At 39.3% G+C, this 23,624-nt stretch overlaps 1 long non-coding RNA gene across 2 annotated transcripts; it reads right to left on the reverse strand.

The window, feature by feature from the left end:
- Positions 1 to 1,388: 1,388 nt before the first annotated feature.
- On the reverse strand, positions 1,389 to 21,715 carry LOC115029231 (uncharacterized). Of its 2 annotated transcripts, none has more exons than XR_015044753.1 (3): positions 21,609 to 21,715; positions 3,858 to 4,004; positions 1,389 to 1,528 (listed from the first exon to the last, which is right to left on the reverse strand). It is a non-coding gene; the product is annotated as an uncharacterized LOC115029231 (long non-coding RNA). The 2 variants fall into 2 exon arrangements; XR_003834785.2 differs by lacking the exons at positions 3,858 to 4,004; positions 21,609 to 21,715 and adding exons at positions 2,138 to 2,242; positions 3,597 to 3,709.
- Between the last annotated feature and the right edge of the window lie 1,909 nt (positions 21,716 to 23,624).

Below are 23,624 nucleotides of genomic sequence, written 5' to 3' on the forward strand. Positions count from 1 at the left end.
TCAGTTATTTGTATTTAATTACTAAACTTAATATCATAGCTAACACAATAAATGGATATATAAGTTTTATCAGTATGAAGAGTAAAGGAACACAAACAAAGGGGTAACAGTAGTAGGAAATCAGCATTTTGTTAAATCGGTCCTAAAATCATTGCTAAAATATGGCTAGATCCTTAGCTCATGAAGAAAAGAAATGGTCAAAGAAACACTCAAAAGATTTTAGAAAAAGGCACACACACATGCGTGTATGCACACACTCTCACTCACACACACACACACAAACACACACACACATACACACAATGCATGCACGCATGTGTAGTGTAATTTTATACTTAGACCTCACTGGACCAGAGTACAGATATTTGTTCAACATTTATTCTCAATTTTTCCATAAGTGTATTTTTAGGTGAAAATGACATTGCAATCAGTGGGAAAAGTTTTAATTGCAAAAATGAACACCATGTTTTTAGTCCAAGGCCTTAGTAAAACAAAAGAGAGACCACTTAGAAATAAGAGGGACACCTACCAGCAAATGGCCTTCAATGCTTCCCTGACTCCCACCCCTCACTCACAAGTACACACACACACACACACACACACACACACATGCTATCATTTTTCTTCTCAGGAGATGTCCTAGGAATACGAAGAGCAAAGCACATACTAGCACACTGCAGAATCAGTACAGAGCATGCAAAGGGGAAACATTAAATTCAGTAAAGTATATGATGCAGAAATATTTAGTATTTTTGTTTTACTTACAAAACTTAAAATTTTCTAGATTGAATTTGACTCCAAGATTTAAACATGTACCTTGCAAGAGTAGCATAAAATCAGAAGTTAAACATTTCTTAATTTTGAATGTTGCTATATTAATTACATTTTTGGGCTCTGTGACAACACATCTGGCAAGGTTTTGGCTTACAATATGAGAGGATACAGTCTGTCACGTCAGCAAAGGCACATCAGCCTAAGGACAAGATGGCCGGTCACCGTGCATATGTATCTGGAAGCTGAGATGAATACTGGTGGCTGTCACATTCTGAGCAGGGCTTCTTGGCTAAGTCTTTCATAGTCACATGAATGGTGTTTTTTTCACAGTGATTTTTATGTCGAATCAAGGTGATAGCAAAGATTAGCAACCATATTTTTTTTTGAAAGGAGTAACTCGTTTATTAGTGGGTGTGTGCCTGTGTGTATATTTTTTTTAGAAGCTTTCAATTTTTATTTATTTTTTTTAATATTTTTTATTACATATTTTCCTCAATTACATTTCCAATGCTATCCCAAAAGTCCCCCATAGCGCCCCCCACTTCCCTACCCACCCATTCCCATTCTTTTGGCCCTGGCATTCCCCTATATTGGGGCATATAAAGTTTGCAAGTCCAATGGGCCTCTCTTTCCAGTGATGGCCGACTAGACCATCTTTCGATACATATGCAGGTAGAGACAAGAGCTCCGGGGTACTGGTTAGTTCATCATGTTGTTCCAACTATAGGGTTAGCAACCATATTTTTAATGAGGCCTAGAAGAATAAAATAAGAAGAAAAGCATCATTCAGTTTTGGAACAAATGGAAGTTTGTAAATATTTAGTTCCTTTACTTTGAAAATAACAGTACATATGGCAACAAATATTTAAAAAAATATTTGAAACAACCCATTATTTTTGGAACAACAGTTTAGGAAACATTTAACATTTTTTTATTTTTATTCATACATAAATGCATATATATGTATGTATATATATATATATATATAGAGAGAGAGAGAGAGAGAAAGAGAGAGAGTAGTATTCATGTTAATGTGTTATACAAATATATACATATATATATAAACCTATACATACCTATAGATATTCCTACATATACATACATAGATATGTATGTATATACATACCTATAGACATTCCTATGTATAAATATATAGATATGTATATACAAACACCCATATATAATGTATAAATTATATATAAAACCATGTTTGTAAATGTTTTTTATAACTGTAAACCACAAATGCAAATGGATGGTATTTTTATTCACTTTGAAATATAATTTCAATTTGCTCAGATAGGACTTGGAGCAGTTTTCCTTTCTCCAATCCTTGTCACATGATTTCCATAAGCACCAATCTTACATTTTATTTCTGCCACCCCTGCATACCCATGAGGAGTCTTGGAGTTGGGTGTGGTTCTGGTGTGCTCTTGGTGTATTCTAATATCATTTCAGAGTTCAGCACCTCCTAGGTTAAAGAAAAGCATCTTATCACTAGGCTATAATGTGAGGCTGTCTGTCACTATTTCCCACTGTCACCAACCTGTCCTTATTGCCCCCGACACCCATTTCTACTGTGAACTTTCATCAGCAACTATTTACTGTCTACTTCCCAAAAGTAATGTGAATTTAGTAAAGTTTTTATCTCTTTCCGCTTCTCTCCAGCAACCATGTCACCAGCAGGGCTGGGACCAAGCTCATCCACCAGCAGGATGAACATGGATGGAACATGTGCTTGTGGCCTCCCCAAGCTCAGCACACATTTTGATGAGCTCTTCCTTCTCCTGTCTAGCTTTAGGTTTAGGCAGAGCTGTGGTCTAAACACACTCCAGAATGTGTGTGTATTGATTTTCAGTCAATATGGTAGGATTTTTAAAGGCAGAGGTATACAAAGGGTAGCTAAGTCAGAAGGGTGGAGTCTGGCAGATGGGATTAGGGCTCATAGAATAACTTGAAAGGCAAGGGTTGTTTCTTTCTCTGCCATCCTCAGTTTGAAAACTGAATCCCTTCCTGCTGGGGAATGCAGTCGTGAGGCATTATCTTGAAGACAGGGATCAAACATCAACAGACAACACATAAGCACACAAATTAGTGGCTTGATTTTGGACTTCCCAGTCTAGGTAACTATGATAAATAAACAGCTGTCACTTATATATTGCTCTTAGGTATTGCTACAGCAGCACAGACTAAGATATTTTATTTATTAGTATTGCTGCATGAGAATTATAATATATAGCACTCTTTAAACCACGAGTAACTGTAATTTCTCAGAAGTAATGAATGGAGCCATAGAGCACCGTGGTCTAGATGTGAGGCTCACTGCATATTGACTTGGGTCACTAACACATGGATTAAGAAGGCAGCTTATCTAGGCCTGTCCATTCCTTTGTTGAACCAGCTAGGAAGCAGTTCGGAGACTCTACCCTCATCTATCTCTTATCTGAAAAGCTAACCTGGATGTGCATGAACCTGGCTAGATTCCAAAAGCAAGAAAAGGCAAATGCGAAGTTTCACACAGCGTAAGGACAGAACTGGAATACCATCGCATCAGCTGTATTAACTGACAAAAACAAAAACTCACAGGGCCATTTGACATTCAAAAAGGAAGGAAATAGATGCTATGTATTGAAAGTACAAATGACACCTTCACATTGTAAAAAGAGATAAGAAAAATGAAAGGTTGAATAATCAGGATGGCGTTTACAACTGAATGACTATAAAGACCCCATGATCTCAATTAATTACGTCTATCTCATAGACAAAATATAGCCACCACCTTTCAAGAGCTACAGTCTCTGCCACACTGTGTCATTAAGTCTTACATCAAGTCTTCTGTGCCTCTTCATAATGCAGAGATGTTTTCAACTGAAAAGACAAGGCTTCTATACTCCAAATACAATAATGGTCCAAGACAGATGCTGCTAATCCATTGCAAATTTTCATTCCTATTAAAAATTCAGGCTAGGGGTTACAGAATAATCAGAATTTGGTAGTAATTCTAAGATTTTTGTTTAGTAAATCGACGCCAGACTTAAGATATTGGGTCCAAGCAGTGTCCCTTTATCCAATGTTTATTCTACTACCTGGGACTGATTCACTTGTCCGACGCCCCCTCTGGATGCTTCTGCAAAGACTTATCTCCTAAGATCTGAAATGTCCTTTTTCTGTCACATCTTATTTCTGAAGAAAGGTCCTGTGTTTGCAGCTGTGTAGATTTCTCAATATGATTCCTGTTCAAGTAAAATTAAGGGAACATAGTTACTTTTGCAATTTGAAAGACGTCCGTCCCTTTTAGTTCAATATTGAAGCTCTTCAGTCAATAGAAGTCAATTAAAAACTGTGTGGGCTTTCTATGAACCTGATCATTATCTACTTTGTGGTAGAAAAGTCACCTGAAAAAATCTTTTTTTAAGTCTCACTTTCTAGATGTAATCACAGTTACTTTGGAATGAGACTTCAGTGCCACCCAGCCTATACACGCTTCCTAACAGCCCTTTTATCCAGCTGACAAGGTCTACTAAACATGGCCTTAATTCTTTTTAAAATCTTAGCAAAGGCTCTCACAAGCTAGCTCTAATTTGTCTTCCAGCCTTATATTACTTTGAGAACTTGATCTTGGCAACAGAACTGAAGCTGGGAAACAGTTTTATTTTCCAACAAAGAAGGCTCTCTGTAACACCTCCGAGTTCTGCATACAGCTAGCTCTTTTCTTTAACTTGTCTCATTCTTTAGGGTTCCTTATCATATGCAGCTGAGAGCAACCAGATGTCACTGTTTTAAATATTGGCATGGAAACCATCTTGACTGAGTCCAAACACACATAAAGAGCAGTTTCTAGTTTCTAAATTATCCCAGGCCACAATTCCAGCATGTTTTTCTCTCACATAACAAAGGTTATGAACATTATTGAAAATTACTTCAACTTTTCTTTTTTAAGGAAAATTAATACAATGTTTTTGGAGATTGGGTATAACCCCAAAAGTTCTTGTTCTGTGCCATATAGATACTGCACACCAAGTTCTTCAAACTGCAATGCTTTAAACCAATAATCATGGACTCGTGGGGAAAGGCATTTGTTGCAAAAATAATGACCTTAGTATGAACTCAGGTAACCATGTACTAGAATTAGAGACCCAACTTCTGAAAGATGTCTTTTGATCTTCATATATACAACATGATACATGTACGTATATATATATATATATATATATATATATATATATACACACACACACACACACACACAAACCAAGGTAATTTTTAAATGAATTAATAATAAAATTTTTTTTAAAAAGTATGTGTTATTTCCACAAATTTATGGTTGGCAAGGCATTTCAGACTATCTAGTTGATGCTCATCTGAACATAGCTTAACATACACATAAATCAGCAGGAAACTGTGAGTAACATGGGAACTGGGTGGTCCCTGGTCCAGTACAGATGCATCAAAGATGACACAAGATTCCTCTGCTCCACATGGGAAATCTCACTTGGACTTATTCTAACCATGATGGCTAGATTGCAGAGGAAGACTGAAAATATACAACACTTTCATAGTATAACAGACTTAGACTGAAGACTCATTCCTGCCATATTCTCTTGCCCAAAGCAAACCAAGAATCTAATCCATACAGAAAATGTGGGAAAGGTACATCTGTTAAAATGTGGGAAAGGTACATCTCTTTCACAAGAGAGCCTTGTTGCTAAGGACATGGATAGAGAAAGGTAAGATAAAGATTCTGGTTATTCTATAGTCTCCTTGTTGGTTGTGGAGCACATCAAGATAGAAAGAACAGTGACAACACACCCTGCTGAAAACACAGCCTTAATTGTGGACAAAAGGGGACTCTTGCTGCTGCTGGAAACCAAGAGGAAATCCATGATCCCTGTTTCCAGTAATTCCTTTGCTACAAGCCCTGGGCTTTCACCACAATGTAGTCTTGCCTCATGATGTAAGGAGTGTGACATTCCTCACAAGTGATGTTATTCAATTCCTATTCCCTGGCACCTGAGAATGTGACAATGTTTGGACATTATATCATTGCAGGTATCAAGTTAAGAAAAAAATCATATTGGGCATATTTGTACTGATATGAGGACCTATGTCCAAAAAGGAAATGAATTGGGACTCAGACACACAGGAAAGAATTCTGTGGTGATAGAGGCAGAGGTCAGAGTAATATGTCAATATGCCTCAATACATCAAGTATTCCTACCAACCATTAGAAGAATCAAGAGGGGATCCTTTTCTAGAGCTTTCAGATAGGGACACAGTTTGAACATCTGTCCTCCAGAACTGTCAGACAATGCTTTTCTGTTGTCCTGAGCAACCAGGTTGTGATGAATCACTAAAGAAACTTAGTATGTACCTTTTATGCCCCCCCCAATAATTTTAGAGTATGGAACAATTTTATAGTTCGTATAGGTCATTCTGGCTTGAAAATTAAACTGACAAGAGGAAAGCATGAACTGACATAAGAAATATGAACAGGAGAATTTAACACAGCATCAGATCTCTTGTGAAGAAAAGGGGTAACAAAGCCCCGGGGTTTGATATGAGTCGAACAAAGATAGGTAAATATGGGAAAACAACTATATGCTGTGGGGAATGGGTAAGATAGAGGGAGATAAGAATTATTTAAATAATACTTGTTTGTGCAGAATTTTCTAGGTCTAGACTCCTTGATAAACAACTCATTTTTCTCCTAGTACTGGAAGGACATTGTTCACATGGCCTTTCAATCTCCTGTTTTAGAAAGAACAGGGGAGATTTGGGTGGCATTTTGGCCTCTGCTGTTTTGGAAGTAGCTATAGCTCAAAAATAGGCCTTATACCAATGTAGTGAATTTCACAAGGTATAGTCTTTCACACATACAAACTTTCTAACTGTAAATACCCTACTCCAACCTTTTGCCTAGTCTAACAAAGGAGAAAAAAATAAATCAAGTACAAGCCAGCATTTCTTATTTCTTTAGAATAAAGAAGACAAAATGAGAGGGATAAAGACCACTGGCTTTAGAAAGTTACAGTTTTCTCGCCAGTTCCCACAAAGTTTACCCATTACTACCACCACCTAAAATACCCACTTGAAGGTAATCTCACAGCTTCCAGTACAATTTCATTTGACCTTTAGCTAAAGACCACCTCTACTGGGCAACTGACTTTGTCCCATCTACTGAAGCTGTTTCAGAAGACAAGCTTGATGCTGTTCCATTCATTGGTCAGCTGGGGAATCTAAAAGCTGTTCATCCAACCTTAAAGGGCCAACTGAGGCAATAACAAAACTTATTTTATATGTTTTTCAGAAAAAAAATATGCAGGGAAGAAAAATGAAAATAATAAAATAGTCTGTTTACCTGAAAAGTATGTTTTTGTGTGTGTGTGCAAAATACCATGTTTACAGAGTCAATCCATCATGTATCCCAAGGAGCAGAAGTGAAGCATGCTTCTTCCACACAATGTTTGACATGAAAAGTGAGTATTTTATTGGCACTGGATGATTTAACCTTAGATAGTGGTGTCTAGAGTAGATTAGCAGCATGCCATGCAAGGAGGAGATTATTCAGCAATTTGTGTACCAGAGAGAAGCAGTCCAAAATAATTCAGGAGACAGACATGCAGGAGGGATGAAGTTGCTTTATGTCAGACGAATACAGCTGGCATGAAGGTAATAGTGATTGAAATCAGACAAAGCTAAAGAATCCTGCTACCCCGTTGTTAAATGATGGTTTGTATGTCAGAGTTGTGGACAATGCCATGGAAATATTGACCCAATCACACACACACACACACACACACACACACACACACACACACACACACACACCACTACCACCACCACCACCACCACCACCTCACACACAAGGACATATTTACTGCTGTGAAAGACAGAGGGATGTGGTTAAAATAGTTCTGGAGCTTAAGTATCTGATACCCAGTTTATTGTTTACTGATGTTCAAACTGCACCTGTCACATAGCAATTACATACCTTATATCTAATCTACACTGTTGTGACAAGCATTGAAAAGGATGGTGCAGGCAAAATACAGTTTCAAGGAAGAAAATCAGGAAAATCCATATCAGATTCCACCATCACTATTTCACATAGGTACATGCATGTCCATTTGGGTACACACTTGGAACTATAAGCCTCTTCAGATGACAGTTTTATAACCCTAACAGAAGCTTAAAATTTAGGAAGATCATATTTATTTTTAATTTGAAAATATTGTGAGATGAAACTCAGGGAAATTTCTCCAGTTCTAATCTTAAAGACATGATTAGTTCACTAATAGATGCCGCTGTTCCATACTGAGAAATCCTGTCAGCTAAGCAGCTGAGAGAGAACAGCATTGCCTCCTCTGCCCACATGAGGGTCATTTGAGTCACACAATAAAGGTGGGAATAATAGGACTAACAGCAAACTAAAGCAGAAGAGATGAGGGAAGCTAAAAGCAGGTCAATTTGTGTGGCCCAACAGATTGTAGGGCAAAAGACTATAGACCTAAAATAAATCTCAATATCCATTCTCTGGTGTTCAATGAGTATTTTTCACTTCTCTGAGTATTTGTGTTGTATTTGGTTGCCTCTCATTTCAACAATAAAGCAAAGGACTTTATACTATTTGATGAGTAACTTTTAAAAGGGAGTCTTTGAGATTTTTAAAAACTAGAAAACAACAATATAATTTATTACTGCACTCATTATAGGAGATCTAACATGAGGATAGAATAAATGAAAGCAGAAATTCCAGTCTAAAGATGATGAGGATTCCATTCTAGGTGTAATTATTGTGGTGTTTTAATGCATCAGTCGCATAAGTCTGTCTTATATTTCTTGGGTCATGTCCCTCACTTTATAATTCACATAAAGTAGCAAACTAAAGATCTACATACTATGTTTTTGTCCCTTGTAATTTGTTATAGAAAATACACATTACAGAAAAAGCATGACATTTAAGAACTTGATTTCCTCAGTATTGATCCGTCTTTCAGTTCCACAAATGAAGGCACTCACAAGATGGTCGGAAGAAAGGGAATTTTTCAAGTAATAATAGTATTGGCTGTATTTTTAAACAGACATTATGCCCTTCCTTTTCAGATAAGTGCATGGTACTTCTCGTCTACCATAACATCTACCAGGGTAGAAGGACCTATGATTGCTGAAAATATTGCTGCCCATTGATATGTGTTGACTGTTCCTTCCTTTTCCATTGCTGTTAGCCCATCCCTATTATTTTCTCTGAACAATAAATGTGTATGAAATGGCACCAGCCACTCCCAAGCTATACAATCCTCCATATGGTCCTACCATCTTTCCTTTTCTTATTGACATGGGAGAATAACATGACAAAAATTTAAACTCTTAGCAAATGATTGTTCAGAATCCACAGTAACAACTAAGCAGAACTTCTTCAATGCATTTGATCTGCCAGTGACAGTTCTGTAGCCATGGCAATAATAATCACTGGAACTGCTCAAGAATATCAGCCAATCAGTAACAGCTCTCGCTTCTCAACATCACCCACCAGAGAATGGACTTTTGCAAGAAACATGTTCTGAATATCAAGTTCTCAATGATGGTATTCCCCTAGCAACCACCCTCGGTAGCTGGTGTCAACATAACCCTGTCTTAGCAACCCATAAATCCCACAACTGCACTCTTCCTAACAGCCCTATAAAAGACCAAATTTTTCCTTGCTTAAAGAGTGTACCTGATCCACAAACCTTTTCCTCTCTTTAATAAGAGTACCACCATAAACCTTATGTTCCGCATAATAAATAATGATCTTGTCTTTTGATTGGTAAAGTCAGAATATGGTGAGATTGGGGATATTAAGTCAGCTGAGACTTCCAGTGAGAAAGATATGGTTCTCCTATCTTAGGCCTATCATAGACATGTGTCATTTGCATAAATTACTGCTATTCATGAGGGATTATCTAGATTAGGTTAACAGAGGTGAGAACAGCCAAACAGCCCTCTCAGTCACAGTAGGTGGAACCACTCCATGGTGCTGGGGTTCTGGGCTGATTAATGCAAAGGCATGAATCTCTCTCTGCTTCTTGGCTATTTGCAATGTGACCACCCACTTTTTTTTTTTACAATTATCATCCAAATTTTATTGGACATTTTATTTGTTTACATAAATAGTTAGTCTTTTTGTTTTTATGTATATACTGTAGCTGTCTTTAGACATACCAGAAGAGGGCATTGGATCCCATTACAGATGGTTGAGCCATCATGTGGTTGCTGTGGATTAAACTCAGAACCTCAGGAAGAGCAGACAGTGTTCTTAACAGCTGAGCCATCTCTCAAGCCCCATTTTTACATTTCAACTATTAATCCCCTTTCCCTCCTCAAACCTCCTATCCCATCCCCCTTCCCACTGCTTCCATGAGGGTGCTCCCCCACCTATCCACCCACTCCTACCTCACCTCCCTGGCATTCCCCTACACTGGGGTGTCCAGCCTTCAGAAGACCAAGGGCCTCTCCTCCCATTGATGCCAGATAAAGCCATCCTCTGCTACATATGCAGCTGGAGCCATGGGTGCCTCCATTGGTTGACCATCCACTTTATAAGATGCTCTGCCATACTGAACTGTCCCCTTGAACTGTAAGCCAAAATAAACCCTTTCTTAAGTTGTTGTATTCAGTTATTTGGACAGATCAGGAAGAAAACTGAATAATAAGATGCTGACATGGAATAATTTAGAGTAACCTGACACATTTATACAGAGTTTAAATCTAAGTTATGACCATAGAAAATTACACAATGGAAACAGTAAATTTTTACCTCTAGTTTCTCATATAAACTGAGATTTCCCCTTTTGGGATCAGATTTCTTTGTATTAATGTAGTCATTAATATAGTTTTAAATTTTAACTTTGTTATTTCATTGGAAATTTATTTCTAAAAATTAAAATACTTCTGTGTATTTTTTGATAAAACAATAGTGATATCATGGTTAAGAAAAATACCAAAACAGGACATTAAAGAGAGATAATATACAATACAATAGAAATTGATAAATTTTTTTTAATTTTTAATATTTTTTATTACATATTTTCCTCAATTGCATTTCCAATGCTATCCCAAAAGTCCCCCATAGCGCTCCCCACTTCCCTACCCACCCATTCCCATTCTTTTGGCCCTGGCATTCCCCTATATTGGGGCATATAAAGTTTGCAAGTCCAATGGGCCTCTCTTTCCAGTGATGGCCGACTAGACCATCTTTCGATACATATGCAGCTAGAGACAAGAGCTCCGGGGTACTGGTTAGTTCATCATGTTGTTCCAAATATAGGGTTGCAGATCCCTTTAGCTCCTTGGGTACTTTCTCTAGCTTCTCCATTGGGAGCCCTGTGATACATCCAATAGCTGACTGTGAGCATCCACTCCTGTGTTTGCTAGGCCCCTGTATAGTCTCACAAGAGACAGCTATCTTTGGGTCCTTTCAGCAAAATCTTGCTAGTGTATGCAATGGTGTCCGCGTTTAGAAGCTGATTATGGGATGGATCCCTGGATACGGCAGTCTCTAGATGGTCCATCCTTTCATCACAGCTACAAACTTTGTCTCTGTAACTCCTTCCATAGGTGTTTTGTTCCCAATTCTAAGAAGGGGGACAGTGTCCACATTTTGGTCTTCATTCTTCTTGAGTTTCATGCGTTTAGCAAATTGTATCTTATATCTTGAGTATCCTAAGTTTTGGGCTAATATCCACTTATCAGTGAATACATATTGTGTGAGTTCCTTTGTGATTGTGTTACCTCACTCAAGATGATGCCCTCCAGGTCCATCCATTTGGCTAGGAATTTCATAAATTCATTCTTTTTAATAGCTGAGTAGTACTCCATTGTGTAAATGTACCATAATTTCTGTATCCATTCCTCTGTTGAGGGACATCTGGGTTTTTTCCAGCTTCTGGCTATTATAAATAGGGCTGCTATGAACATAGTGGAGCATGTGTCCTTCTTACCGGTTGGGACATCTTCTGGATATATGCCCAGGAGAGGTATTGCTGGATCCTCCGGTAGTACTATGTCCAATTTTCTGAGGAACCGCCAGACTGATTTCCAGAGTGGTTGTACAAGCTTGCAATCCCACCAACAATGGAGGAGTGTTCCTCTTTCTCCACATCCTCGCCAGCATCTGCTGTCACCTGAATTTTTGATCTTAGCCATTCTGACTGGTGTGAGGTTGAATCTCAGGGTTGTTTTGATTTGCATTTCCCTGATGATTAAGGATGTTGAACATTTTTTCAGGTGCTTCTCTGCCATTCGGTATTCTTCAGGTGAGAATTCTTTGTTCAGTACTGAGCCCCATTTTTTAATGGGGTTATTTGACTTTCTGGAGTCCACCTTCTTGAGTTCTTTATATATATTGGATATTAGACCCTTATCTGATTTAGGATAGGTAAAGATCCTTTCCCAATCTGTTGGTGGTTTTTTTTTTTGTCTTATTGATGGTGTCTTTTGCCTTGCAGAAGCTTTGCAGTTTCATGAGGTCCCACTTGTCAATTCTCGATCTTACAGCACAAGCCATTGCTGTTCTATTCAAGAATTTTTCCCCTGTGCCCATATCTTCAAGGCTTTTCCCCGCTTTCTCCTCTATAAATTTCAGTGTTTCTGGTTTTCTGTGAAGTTCTTTGATCTACTTAGACTTGACCTTAGTACAAGGAGATAGGAATGGATCGATTCGCATTCTTCTACATGATAACAACCAGTTGTGCCAGCACCATTTGTTGAAAATGCTGTCTTTCTTCCACTGGATGGTTTTAGCTCCCTTGTCGAAGATCAAATGACCTTAGGTGTGTGGGTTCATTTCTGGGTCTTCAATTCTATTCCATTGGTCTATTTGTCTGTCACTATACCAGTACCACGCAGTTCTTATCACAATTGCTCTGTAGTAAAGCTTTAGGTCTGGCATGGTGATTCCACCAGAGGTTCTTTTATCCTTGAGAAGAGTTTTTGCTATCCTAGGTTTTTTGTTATTCCAGATGAATTTGCAGATTGCACTTTCTAATTCGTTGAAGAATTGAGTTGGAATTTTGATGGGGATTGCATTGAATCTGTAGATTGCTTTTGGCAAGATAGCCATTTTTACAATGTTGATCCTGCCAATCCATGAGCATGGGAGATCTTTCCATCTTCTGAGATCTTCTATAATTTCTTTCTTCAGAGACTTGAAGTTTTTATTATACAGATCTTTCACTTCCTTAGTTAGAGTCACGCCAAGATATTTTACATTATTTGTGACTATTGAGAAGGGTGTTGTTTCCCTAATTTCTTTCTCAGCCTGTTTATTCTTTGTGTAGAGAAAGGCCATTGATTTGTTTGAGTTAATTTTATATCCAGCTACTTTACCGAAGCTGTTTATCAGGTTTAGGAGTTCTCTGGTGGAATTTTTAGGGTCACTTATATATACTATCATATCATCTGCAAAAAGTGATATTTTGACTTCATCTTTTCCAATTTGTATCCCCTTGATCTCCTTTTGTTGTCGAATTGCTCTGGCTAGGACTTCAAGTCCAATGTTGAATAGGTATGGAGAGAGTGGACAGCCTTGTCTAGTCCCTGATTTTAGAGGGATTACTTCAAGCTTCTCACCATTTACTTTGATGTTGGCTACTGGTTTGCTGTAGATTGCTTGTATCATGTTTAGGTATGGGCCTTGAATTCCTGATCTTTCCAAGACTTTTATCATGAATGGGTGTTGGATCTTGTCAAATGCTTTTTCCGCATCTAACGAGATGACCATGTGGTTTTTGTCTTTGAGTTTGTTTATATATTGGATTACGTTGATGGATTTCCATATATTGAACCTTCCCTGCATCCCTAGGATGAAACCTACTTGGTCAGGATGGATGATTGTTTTGATGTGTTCTTGGATTCGGTTAGCAAGAACTTTATTGAGGATTTTTGCATCAATATTCATTAGGGATATTGGTCTGAAGTTTTCTATCTTTGTTGGGTCTTTTTGTGGTTTAGGTATCAGAGTAATTGTGGCTTCATAGAATGAGTGGGTAGAGTACCTTCAGTTTCTATTTTGTGGGATAGTTTGTGAAGAACTGGGATTAGATCTTCTTTGAAGGTCTGATAGAACTCTGCACTAAACCCATCTGGTCCAGGGCTTTTTTTGGTTGGGAGACTATTAATGACTGCTTCTATTTCTTTGGGGGATATAGGGCTGTTTAGATCATTAACCTGATCTTGGTTCAACTTTGGTATCTGGTATCTGTCTAGGAACTTCTCCATTTCATCCAGGTTCTCCAGTTTTGTTGAGTATAGCCTTTGGTAGAAGGATCTGATGGTGTTTTGGATGTCTTCAGGATCTGTTGTTATGTCTCCTTTTTCATTTCTGATTTTGTTAATTAGAGTGCTTTCCCTGTGCCCTCTAGTGAGTCTGACTAAGGGTTTATCTATCTTGTTGATTTTCTCAAAGAACCAGCTCCTTGATTGGTTGATTCTTTGAGTAGTTCTTCTTGTTTCCACTTGATTGATTTCGCCCCTGAGTTTGATTATTTCCTGCAGTCTACTCCTCTTGGGTGAATTTGCTTCCTTTTGTTCTAGTGCTATTAGGTGTGTTGTCAAGCTGCTAATGTGTGCTCTTTCTAGTTTCTTTTTGGAGGCACTCAGAGCTATGAGTTTTCCTCTTAGAAATGCTTTCATTGCGTCCCATAAGTTTGGGTATGTTGTGGCTTCATTTTCATTGAACTCTAAAAAGTCCTTAATTTCTTTCTTTATTCCTTCCTTGACCAAGGTATCATTGAGAAGAGTGTTGTTCAGTTTCCACATGAATGTTGGCTTTCTATTATTTATTTTGTTATTGAAGATCAGCCTTAGTCCATGGTGATCTGATAGGATGCATGGGACAATTTCAATATTTTTGTATCTGTTGAGTCCTGTTTTGTGCCCAATTACGTGGTCAATTTTGGAGAAGGTACCATGAGGTGCTGAGAAGAAGGTATATCCTTTTGTTTTAGGGTAAAATGTTCTGTAGATATCTGCCAGATCCATTTGATCCATAACTTCTGTTAGTTTCACTGTGTCCCTGTTTAGTTTCTGTTTCCATGATCTGTCCATTGGTTAAAGTGGTGTGTTGAAGTCTCCCACTATTATTGTATGAGGTGCAATGTGTGCTTTGAGATTTACTAAAGTTTCTTTAATGAATGAGGTTGCCTTTGTATTTGGAGCATAGATGTTCAGGATTGATAGTTCCTCTTGGAGGATTTTACCTTTGATGAGTATGAAGTGCCCCTCCCTGTCTTTTTTGATGACTTTGGGTTGGAAGTCAATCTTATCAGATATTAGAATGGCTACTCCAGCTTGTTTCTTCATACCATTTGCTTGGAAAATTGTTTTCCAGCCTTTCATTCTGAGGTAGTGTCTATCTTTTTCTCTGAGATGAGTTTCCTGTAAGCAGCAAAATGTTGGGTCTTGTTTGTGTAGCCAGTTTGTTAGTCTATGTCTTTTTATCAGGGAGTTGAGTCCATTGATATTAAGAGATTTTAAGGAAAAGTAATTGTTGTTTCCTGTTATTTTTGTTGTTAAAATTGGCATTCTGTTCTTGTGGCTGTCTTCTTTTAGGTTTGTTGAGGGATTACCTTCTTGTTGTTTCTAGGGCGTGGTTCCCGTCCTTGTATTGGTTTTTTTCTGTTATTATCCTTTGAATGGCTGGATTCCTAGAGAGATAATGTGTGAATTTGGTTTTGTCGTGGAATACTTTGGTTTCTCCATCTATGTTAATTGAGAGTTTGGCTGGGTATAGTAGCCTGGGCTGGAATTAGTGTTCTTTTAGTGTCTGTATAACATCTGTCCAGGATCTTCTGGCTTTCATAGTCTCTGGTGAAAAATCTGGTGTAATTCTGATAGGCTTGCCTTTATATGTTACTTGGCCTTTTTCTCTTACTGCTTTTAGTAATCTATCTTTATTTAGTGCATTTGTTGTTCTGATTATTATGTGTCGGGAGGTATTTCTTTTCTGGTCCAGCCTATTTGGAGTTCTGTAGGCTTCTTGTATGTTCATGGGCATCTCTTTCTTTAGATTTGGGAAGTTTTCTTCTATAATTTTGTTGAAGATGTTTGCTGGTCCTTTGAGTTGAAAATCTTCATTCTCATCCACTCCTATTATCCGTAGGTTTGGTCTTCTCATTGTGTCCTGTATTTCCTGGATGTTTTGAGTTAGGATCTTTTTGCATTTTCCATTTTCCTTGATTGTTGTGCCGATGTTTTCTATGGAATCTTCTGCACCTGAGATTCTCTCTTCTACAAGAGATGGAAATCTCTTGTATTCTGTTGCTGATGCTCGCATCTATGGTTCCAGATTTCTTTCCTAGGGTTTCTATCTCCAGTGTTGCCTCATTTTGGGTTTTCTTTATTGTGTCTACTTCCCTTTTTAGGTCTAGTATGGTTTTGTTCATTTCCATCATCTGATTGGATGTGTTTTCCTGTTTCTCTTTAAGGACTTCTACCAGTTTGGTTGTGTTTTCCTGTTTTTCTTTAAGGACTTGTAACTCTTTAGCCATGTTCTCCTGTAGTTCTTTAAAGTCCTTCTTGATGTCCTCTACCATCATCATGAGATATGCTTTTAAATCCAAGTCTAGCTTTTCAGGTGTGTTGGGGTGCCCTGGACTGGGTGAAGTGGGAGTGCTGGGTCCTGATGATGGTGAGTGGTCTTGGTTTCTGTTAGTAAGATTCTTACGTTTACCTCTCGCCATCTGGTAATCTCTGGAGTTGTTATAGTTGTCTCTGTTCAGAGGTTGTTCTTCTGGTGATTCTGAGTATCGTCTGTCAGCAGACCTGGGAGACAGGCTCTCTCCTCTGAGTTTCAGTGGTTAGAGCACTCCCTGCTGACAAGCTTTCCTCTTAAAGGGAAGGTGTACAGATATCTGGCGTTTGGACCTCCTCCTGGCCAAAGAAGAAGGCCGAAAACAGGACCTTTCCCAGATGCTGTGTTGCTTTGGCAGGTCACAGAAGCTGTCAGCTTCTGTGGTGCACACTCTCAGCTGTGCAGACTAAGTTCCTAATTTCAGTGGAGTCCTGGATCCAAGATGTGCTCCCTGCTCCTGGGGCAGAGGACTCCTGTGCAGGGCAGACCACTGTCTTCCAGCTGGGAGGGTGCCGGATGTCTGCGGCCCCAAAAGGGTGCTGCCTCAGCGGCTCTGTGGCTCCCGCCTGTCCCAGAAGCTGTCTGCCTCTGTGGTCCTCACTCTCACCTGTGCAGACTAAGTTCGGTGAAGTCCCGGAGCCAAGATGGCGCTCCCTGCAGGGCGGACCTCTGTCCTCAGGCTGGGAGGGTGCTGGATGACTTGGCCCCAAAAGGGTGCTGCCTCAGTGGCTCTGTGGCTCCCGCCTGTCCCAGAAGCTGTCTGCCTCTGTGGTCCTCACTCTCACCTGTGCAGACTAAGTTCTGCGGAGTCCCGGAGCCAAGATGGCGCTCCCTGCAGGGCGGATCACTGTCCTCCTGCTGGGAGGGTGCCGGATGTCTGTGGCCCCAAAAGGGTGCTGCCTCAGCGGCTCTGTGGCTCCCGCCTGTCCCAGAAGCTGTCTGCCTCTGTGGTCCTCACTCTCACATGTGCAGACTAAGTTTGGCGGAGCCCCGGAGCCAAGATGGTGCTCCCTGCAGGGCGGATCACTGTCCTCCGGCTGGGAGGGTGCCGGATATCTGCGGCCCCAATAAGGTGCTGCCTCAGCGGCTCTGTGGCTCCCGCCTGTCCCAGAAGCTGTCTGCCTCTGTGGTCCTCACTCTCACCTGTGCAGACTATGTTCGGCGGAGCCCCGGAGCCAAGATGGTGCTCCCTGCAGGGCGGATCACTGTCCTCCGGCTGGGCTAGATTTAACTTTTAAAAATTGCATTTATTTGTGTGTGTGTCTGTGTGTCTGCATTCATGTGGTGTGTGTGTGTGTGTGTGTGTGTGTGTGCATGCACGTGCACCACAGTATATGTGTAGAAAACAGAGGACAACTTGGGAAAGTTGGTTTTCTCCTTCTATCATGTGTGGATTGGACTAATATTGTTAGACTTGGTGGCAGACAACTTCACAGGCTGAGACATCTCAGACCTGTATTTGAATTATACATGCAATCCAAGTGAGCCTTTATTGAAATAGAACCAGTCAAAGTAAATTTTTTTATAATAAAGCAAGCAAAGAAAAAATATACATAAAATAAAGAATCCTGCACACCTGTTGGTGGAATGCCACAGAGGAAAAGAGGCTCTAAGAGAAATGCTCTTGCTCTACTCAGCAGTTCAGGAAGATCAGCTAAAATGTCAGCTAAATGAAGGAAAGGGAATGAAAAAGCTGTTGAGTTTAGCTTTATATAAATATTGCAAGCACTTATGTATGCATTGGATTCTCTGATATCTAATTTAAACTATTATTGATTAGAATTCTTTCAAAATGACATTCGGTACCTTGAAAGTAGTCCAGAAAGTCTTTATGAAATGATACGTTATCATTCCTCCCAGGTTTGAACAGGGATTAGTTGAAAAAAACTAGCTGAAAGCTAATGCATGAGTGAATCAGGTTATAAAATTGATAGCATCTATGAAAGTCTTCAAGAATTCAGTTCACTTTGACAGAAACATATTTAGCATCTACTAGGTGCCAGATACTATATTAGGAATTAAGAATTATTACAAGAATAAGACAATGTTACCTTCCTAAATGAAGTTAGAGGCTCAAGGAGAGGATCAGTGGATTTAAAAATGTGAACACTATCATGAAAGATATTCCTAATGTATTACACTCTTTTGGGAGTACTGTGGGGAGTGTTGAGTTATAAACAATGGGAATCAGGGTGGGGGAGGGCTTTCTGAAGGACCCTGTAGTTGATTTTCAAGAAGTAATATCAATTAACTAAAGAAATAGGATATGGAATTATCTGCAAGGGGTAATTTTGAGTAACCCACCACTTTCATCTTAGAATCCATTTCATATATGAGACTATGTTATTTTTTTTTTAGCAGCTTTGATTTTAATCCCTCTAAGGGCAGCCTGACTCTTCAAAGAGAAGAGTTTAGTCATTCAAAAAATATAGTCTAGAAATTCTACTGTTAAGAAATGAGAGGGTGGACCACTTATTCACTAACAAGCCACTAATGGAGTCATTTATATGCCAGACACACCTCTGGGTACTGGGGTTAGAGCTGTGGTTAAAGACTTCCCCTGCTTTCAGTCTGCTGCCACATTCTATGGGCTTATACCATATCTACCCATCAATCGATTGCTGTTTTGCTTTATAAACATTTTACAGTGGTGTTAATATGATTCAGTAGGTAAAGCCACTTGCTGCAAAACATGATGACAGGAGTTCACCTTCTGGGGCCAACTACCTGATGGAGGAAGAGAACCAACTCCATGTGTTGTCCTCTGAACTTCATATGAACAATACAAATCAAAGTATATTTGTATATGAATCAAAGAAATAAATTAAAAATTGCATGTATGGTTTTCTTTACTTTCTGGAGTAGTCCTGGAAGGTGAAAACTCCACCTTGGCTGGTCCTTTAAGTCTGCTTGATGCACCCCTTACTCTTGACTGTAACTATGAGTAATAGAACCTGAGACTACCTCTTCTTTAGCTTGACTCTAACTTGATCTTTGGAGATTATTATTAAGCTTAAAACTGAATGCTGTTTATGACCTCTTGCCTAGTTTAATAGGAAAAATAAGTGAATACTTGAGGTTATTGTGGGGCAAAATTTGTTTTATATAAGGGATACCACTTCATAGTGATTGTAGTATACTGGGATGGGAGTCGTCATTTAATCTTTAATAAATATTTAATTACACATTTTGTTTTGTAATGTTAGAATACCAGAGACTGGGAAATGTCTCAAGGTATTTTTCTACAAGTGTATTTTAAGATAACAATGCTTGAGTGAACAAGAGAAGTGCATGAATGAAAAGAGGAGAGAGAGAGAGAAATCCAAGAGACAGTGTGTGAGTTAAGAAAGAGAATGGGTTGTATATCCTAAGTACCAGCAGGTGACTGAGACAGACACAGATACCTACATCCAACCATGGGACTAAAGTCAGGGACCCCTATGGTTGAATTAGAGGAAGGATTAAAAGAGCTAAAAGGTAGGGTGACCCTAAAGAAATATCAGAAGTCTAAGCTAACCCAGACCCCAGGGAGTTCCCAGAGATAGCCACCAGCCAGGCAGCATAGATGGGATGATACCAGGTCCCCAACACATGTACAGCAGAGGACTGCCTGGTCTGGCCTCAGGGGGAGAAGATGAGCCTAATCCTTGAGAAGTGAGGCCCCAGGGAAAGAGGCTGCCTGGGGTGAGGCGTATGTGTGGAGGAAAGCACCCTCTCAGAGGCAAGAGGGAAGAAGGAACTGTGGGAGGGGGACAAAGAGGAGGGCAACAGCTGGAATGCAAATAAATGAAATAATAAAAAAAATAAGAAAGAGAATGGAGAGGGTGTCAAGTTGCCATGAGAAAGGGATCATAGAGAAAAATCAGAGGTTGAAGTGAGAACCTGAGTTCATTTGGGAGCACTATGAAGTTAAAGAGCTTTTACACTAAAGAATATAATAAAATGGGAAGTTGAGTTAGTGGTCTAGAGTTTGGATGAGAGGATTATAGTGAATGTATACACTGGAGTTCATTATTAGATAGATAGAAATCACCACTTGAAGGACAAAAAATAAAACTGAGAAAACACCTAGGAAATGGTGTTTAAATTAACTAAATAGTTGCCAAGTAGGTAGGGCAGGCTGGATCAGGGAGGAAGAGGCTGGAGAAACAAACTCTACAGAAAGCACAGAATGATGTATGCTTTGTTACTGAAGCCTGAGGAAAAGTCTCTGAAGTGAAGCCATGATCACTCCTAAAAACAACTAATAGTTCAGTAAGGTGAAAACTGAAAATGCCTATTGACTCTGGCCTAAGGTGGGTGACCACAGTGGGAACCCAGAAACACTTTAGTAGTATGGTGAGTGGTAGACATCTTGGAGAAGGTTAGAGCGGCTAATGGCAAAACAGAAAAAATGAGGCAGAACCTCTTTACTGAAAAATAATTTAGAGGGAAGCTGAGGGGAACATGATGAACCCAGAGAGAAGCAGCCCTGGAAAGCTTCTACACTTGAAGGATGATCTTAGGTGTTACTAAAGATTAAAAGGGTCCATTTGAGAGGGAAGAGATGAAGATATATGAAAGACAGAAGGTAAAAAACCTGAGTTTAGAGGAAAAGGACAGGCCTTAGATAGACAAATGAGACAGAATGCAATGTGTGTGCAAAGGGATTGATGTACAACAGAAAAAGGGTGAGATGCAGGCAGTGGAAAAGAACACTTTCCTGAGGAGTACCTCATTTTTCCTCCTGGAGATAGGAGTGGAGGCTGTTCTGTAAAATAGAGATGGAAGCTGTGGATAGTATAGGTGGGTGTCTAGGTTATTTAAACCTTAGTCTTACCCTTACGTTTGGCTTGCTTTGTTCTTTTTGTTCTAACCTCTAAAGAGTTCTTACTTGAGTCCGAATGCAGTCTTGGAACAAATCTGGATGAACTTGGGGGGTGGCCAAAGGATCAGGATACCCAGAAATACATGAACTTTAATTCTGAGCAAAGTAGTCATTCAATAGGAAGTTAAAAATACTCTATCAGGAAGAATTCTGATAGACTCTAGACTAGCATATGACCCAGGGGCCTAAGATCATGTTCTTTCCAATTTGGTCATCAAAATAAAAAGCAAACTTGAATTTTAGACCATTCCTCATTCCAGGTGGCCATATATAAAGGTTAGGGCTAAATGATACAGCACATGTGTTCTTAATGTCTTAGACAAGCTACCCCGGTTTCATTCAAAGACCTACCAGGCTTACCTGTAAGTCATAAAGAACTCCAGATCGTCTGTTCCAATGCAGCTCCATATGGCAGAAGCATCATTCAGGAGGTGGAACCCAATCAATGATGCTGGACAGGCCTTTGCCTGTACTATATCTTCTTCCTACAAGGACAGTCTGCCTCTATCAGTTGTGCAGAGAAAAGTGTGGTAGATATTTCTGGGTTTGCCATGCACTCTTTCAGAGTTAAGTCATTATGTTTTCATACCTAGCAGTAGTAGCCCAATACCCCAGTGTTGGTCCTTGTTACTTTTAATGGTTATAGGATTAGGCTCCTTTTGTTTTGTTTTCTGAGGCACAGAATCTTCCTAGTTCCATGTCAGTTTAAATATTACTCAGTTCCATTCATAGCCCTCTTCTCTAGCTATCATAATTACCTGGGTATGTGTTTACTCTTTGCCCTTAGTCTCTACTGTTGTTCTTTTGGGCACAGCTCTTATATGCTATCATCTCCATGCAGAAAATGCCACAATTAATTCTTTTCATTCTGACATTTATTCTCAATACTAACACAATATACTTATTATTATTGCTATTGTTTTGTATATGCACATTCATATATACTCTAGTTTGTGTATGAGGGGGTACACGTGTGTAAGGGTGTCCATGTATGTAAATATGTGAATACATGTGGAGGTTACAGAGAAACCTCAGGTATCTTTCCTTCTGTGATAAACCTATTAATTTCTTTTACTTTTGTGATAGGGTCTCTCTCTAGCTTGGAACCCACTTAGAAGAAAAGGATGAAGAGCCAGGGGAGTTTCAGTTCCTACCTACTTCTACCTTCTAAGCAATTACCCAGTTTTTGTTTGTTTGTTTGCTACGTTTTATTCATTTACTGTTTTTACCTTGGATTCTGTGGAACTAAATTCATTATGTCATGTTTGCAAGCACTTTACTAAGCTATGAGCTATGTTTCCAGACTTAAATTATCTGTCAATGTTCTCAGGTGCTTTGTCATCCCCTCAGATTTCCAAAGGTCTAATTGGAATCCCTCAGCCACCAAAGTCTGTTTCTCTTGTATCCAGATGACTCAGTAATCACCAGGATCACAGCAGTGTTTTTCTAATCTGGCTTGTGACCAGACACATTCTAGCTTGCAGTCCTGGACTTAGTACTGTAAGTATCAGATGTTTTCCTGGTGAGGGAAATTGGAAACACTTCCTAGAGAGCTTTCACTGCGGATGATCTAAGGTCTCTTACATGTCTAAAGTCCCATAAGTTAATACTATATACTCTCTTCTCTCAGATGGGCAGATGTTTAACAGCAGTGTGATTCTGTGAAGGCCAGGAGTCTCAACGAGAGTTCTAACTTGTCAAAGGAATATGCAAATACAAGGATCATCTTCTTACTGTAATGAGTAAGTCAAGTTAGACTTGTGAGACATTCAGTGGCACACATACAGCAGAAGCTTTCTCAGTCTCTTGCCTTCAACTCTGTCCTTTCTGCCACACTCTCCACACCAGTGACAAATTGATTTCTCAAAGTGTCACATGTCTTTTTTCACTCTTGCTCACAACCCCAGTGGCTTCCTCCTACCTTCAAGAGGAATATTCAGAACCCAGTTCTTAAGACAAATGCCCCTTCAACAGCCATCAGTGCTGCTTTAAAACTTGTAATTTCTAATTTAGCACCAGAGTAATTTGAAGCAGAAACAATGTTTTCTAAATGCATGGATATCAATTGTTTTGGAATTTAGGTCACATCTCTCTATTGAACAGTATTAAGAAGGTCATTCTTCATGCCAGCCCACAACCTACACAGTTGGCCCTTTATAGATGAAAACTACCCATTTAAAATGAAAATAGTTTTTAAGTGGGGGAATTAGAAAGCAATTTTACTATTCAAGATAGGGAGTATTTTACCTGCATGTGTTTCTCTACTCCAGTAACTTCTGGGAATAGGCTCTTGAGCAATTCAGCCAGGTCTACCTTGGCTCTGAAAGGTATTCCCAGTAAGCTGTAAATGATTGATTTCAGATCAGTCTTTGAGCT

The sequence above is a fragment of the Mus caroli genome, unplaced genomic scaffold (assembly GCF_978045245.1).
Source record: "Mus caroli unplaced genomic scaffold, Mus_caroli_1 scaffold_12, whole genome shotgun sequence".
In the NCBI taxonomy this organism is placed as follows: domain Eukaryota; kingdom Metazoa; phylum Chordata; class Mammalia; order Rodentia; family Muridae; genus Mus; species Mus caroli.